Raw genomic sequence first — 3,848 nt, 5'->3', positions numbered from 1 at the left:
CCAACTCAGAAGGAGAGAGCAAAGTCCCCCAGCATGCAGCAGGTTCATGAGGCCGGGGACCCTGCCTGCTTTCCTAGGCTCAGATGGCCCCAGGACTCCTAAGGAAGGGTGAGCTAGTGATAGGGCCGGCTTTATTAACTGCGGGGCTCAATTCGAATACCCGGCGGCGGTCTGGGGCTTCGGCAGCACTTCGGCGGCAGGGGGGTCCGCTCTGGGTCTTCCTCGGCACCGAAGGATCCCCCCGCCACAAAAATGCTGCCAAAGACCACTGGAGCAGACCGCCACCAGGTGAGTTAAAAATAATTAAAAGGTACCTAAGGCACGGGCCCGATCCGGGAAATTGGGCGAATCGCCTAAAGCTGGCCCTGGCTAGTGAGGGCACTGCAGTTAAGTTCATTATTTTGTGCTACATGATCTGAACTCTCTTGTGCTTTATCTGGTTAAGTGAAAGAGCAATGGTGTGTTAGACTTGTGCAAAGAGTCTCTCTCTGTGTGAAATGCGTCACAACTACTGCGTGCCTCCAGAGAGAGTTCAGCTGAAACAGGAAGGCTCTCACCTTGGCATGGAGTTCTGGGAGATGGTGTATTTAAGCATGTGGGAGTCTGGAGGGTCAGCTATGCACCAGGGGGTTAGGCAGCAGGTTTCACACCTGAAATGGGGGAGAGTCCCAAAGAATGTGCCCAGTGACAGGGCCGGCTCCAGACACCAGCCCACCAAGCACGTGCTTGGGGCGGCGCCTTGGGAGGCGCGATCGGGGTTTGTTTTGGTTTTTTTGTTTGGCCGGGCAGTGCTAGGGGGGAGGGGGCAGGACTTGGGCGGTGCAACATGACACTTGGGGCAGGGACTTGGGCAGCACGGTGCTTGGGGGTGGGGACTTGGGCCGCACGACGCAGTGCTCCAGGGGCGGGGACTTGGGCAGCACGATGCTCCGGGGGCGGGGACTTGGGCAGTGCTGGGGAGGGGGCAGGGACTTGGGCGGCACGATGCTCAAGGGGATGCAGGCTTGGGCGATACGGTGCTCGGGAAGGGGGGGGGCTTGGGCAGCACGGAGCTCGGGGAGGGGTTTGGCAGTGCGGTGCTTGCGGGGGCAGGGCAGCGCTCTTTTTGTTTGCTTGGGGCGGCATAAATGTTAGAGCCGGCCCTGTCCAGGGACCCCAAGATTGGAGCAGTGGATGGGCTCTGTTCTGGTGCCAGAGTCTTGACTTCTCTGGGGATCCTGGGGCTCAGATGCTTGGATTCCCCTTACAACAGTCCGGTGGTACCTAACCAGATGTGTGTGTGAGAGAGAGAGAGAGAGAGACACACACACACACCCTCCCCAAATAGAAACCTTCTCAAGGCCCAGCATCCAAACACCCTTAACTATGACCATGTGGGTTCTGGTGAATATTTCTACAGGTCTGAAATATTAAATTAAAACATGAATGGAAGGTCTCCCCTCAGGGCTGTCACATCCCTTTGCTTTGGAAGCTAAGGGGTCTTTCCTGGATGCTCCTCCTGTTTCTGTATTTGGGAGAGACTCTCCCTCCAGGGCTGCCACCTCCTGCTCCCTTTGCCTTGAGGTGGGCAGGTGTCTATTAATGGGTCTTCCTCAGCTGGGGAGAGGTTGCCTGCTGTTCCACAGCTTCCATCGTTCTCTGTGGCCAGGATAGAGCAGCTGGTGGCTTTAACCAGATACCTGTGGCCAGGAGCTGCACAGGCTGGAAAGTGACACATCCCAGTAAACACCAAATTCTCCTCCTAGGGGAACAATATTCTCTGCAGCAGGGGGTCGACAGATTTCCTGCTTCCATATTATAAATCATCCCCACTCTGAGGGCTTGGCTACACTTACAAGTTGCAGCGCTGGTGGAGGCTTTCCAGCGCTGCAATTACACCCGTCCACACTTGCAGGGTACAACCAGCGCTGCAACTCCCTGGTTGCAGCGCTGGCTGAAAACCCATCCCGGCAGGGGTATAAGGAGTACAGCGCTGGTGATCCAGCGCTGCTCAGCAGGTGTGGACACTCACCAGCGCTTTAATTGTCCTCCAGGGAATAAGGAGGTATCCCAGAATTCCTGTTCAGCCACTCTGCTCATCAGTTTGCACTCTAATGCTCTTGCCTCAGGTGACCCGCCCTTTAAATGCCCCAGGAATTTTAAAAATCTCCTTCCTGTTTGCTGCAGCCAGGTGTGGAGTGCAATCAGTTAATCTTTCCAGGTGACCATGCCTCCACGTGGCAAACGAGCCCCAGCATGGAGCAATGGCGAGCTGATGGACCTCATCAGTGTTTGGGGAGAGGAATCTGTGCAGGCACAGCTGCGCTCCGGCGTAGGAATTACGATATCTTTGAGCAGATATCAAGGGCCATGCTGGATAGGGGCCATGATCGGGACGCAGTACAATGCAGGGTGAAAGTTAAAGAGCTGCGGAGTGCCTATTACAAAGCCCGAGTGGTATCGTCGATCCGGAGCTGCCCCCACGACCTGCCGTTTTTACATGGAGATGGACGAGATACTTGGGGGTGACCACACTGCCAATCCCAGGATAACAATGGACACTTCTGAGCAGGCTGGGGGACAGGAGGAGGAGGAGGCGGCGGGGAGAGGAACCCGCGAGTGAAGCTCCTGGGATGGGGGAAGACACCCCAGAGTCCCTGGAGGCATGCAGCCAGGAGCTCTTCTCAAGCCAGGAGGAAAGTACCCAATCGCAGCAGCCAGCAGTTGCAGAAGGACAAGCAGAGGAGCGGGTTACCGGTAAGCGGCTTTTATTTTCTGGGTGGAAATGTTTCTGGAGAGGAAGGGGTGTTATGGCTGCATGCATGCCAGCCTCTAGATGTGGAATAGCCCATTGATGTGGTCTATCACGTCGGTAATCTGCTTCAGTTATCTCAGCAAAAGTTTCATCCAGAGCGTGGGCAATATGCCTGCGCAGGTTTATGAGGCAGAGCCACTGTGTCCCTTGTCCCAGTGATGGTGACGCGTCCGCGCCACTCTGCTGCCAGTGGTGGGGACCATTTCTGAACACAGGCACGCCGCATAGGGTCCCGGGCGGAATCCACATTGCTCTAAAGAGCCTCCCGCTGTTCCCTAGTGACTTGCAGTAGGAGACATCTTCCAGGATTAACTCCTGTGAAAAATGTTGGGAGACTCTTTAGTGAAGAGATAGGGAGATAAGATCATCCCTGCAGCTGCATCTTCACTCAACCCCTCTAGCACTCCAGATTACCCGAAGCAACCAGCTCCCCTCTATCACTCAAGCCCCACTTCTCCCTATATAAGCACCCCTTACTCACCATTTCGTGGCTTCTGTTGTGTTATGCGTGTGGGGAAAAGAATGCTAAAGTGAGAACTCCCTCAGTGTAACAATTCATGTCTGGAGATAGTGGATACAATGCTGCCCGTGTTAAATGTTGTCATTTCTGTGTTTCTACAGTGACCTTGACTACTGGACTGCCCAGATGTTCAACATCACAGAGGCTTCAAAATTTGAGAAAAAATCCCCGAAAGAGCAAAGAGGACATGCTGAAAACTGTTCTTCATCACTCTGCTCGAGAGAGTAAAGACTTGAAGGAGTGGAGAGAAAAGGAAAGCAGGATCCACAGGAGAAATGCAGTGGCCAAGAGGAAAAGCACGGAGCGGCTGCTAAGCATCCTGTCGCGCCAAGCGGACTCTATAGAGTCACTCGTTGCCATGCAAGCAGAGCACTACCGTGCTACTCCCCCACCCGCCCCGTCCTTTTTGCCTTGTGCCCCAATGTCAGCTCAAACCGCCTTTCCCCAGAATTCAGGTTCTTACCACCACCAGCTGCCTCCAACACCTGTACATTCACCAACCAGCCCTGATACCTACCACCACCCTTACCCTCT

The sequence above is a fragment of the Mauremys reevesii genome, unplaced genomic scaffold (assembly GCF_016161935.1).
Source record: "Mauremys reevesii isolate NIE-2019 unplaced genomic scaffold, ASM1616193v1 Contig34, whole genome shotgun sequence".
In the NCBI taxonomy this organism is placed as follows: domain Eukaryota; kingdom Metazoa; phylum Chordata; order Testudines; family Geoemydidae; genus Mauremys; species Mauremys reevesii.
The sequence above is the reverse complement of the archived record's forward strand: the minus strand, read 5'-3'. Positions refer to the sequence as shown.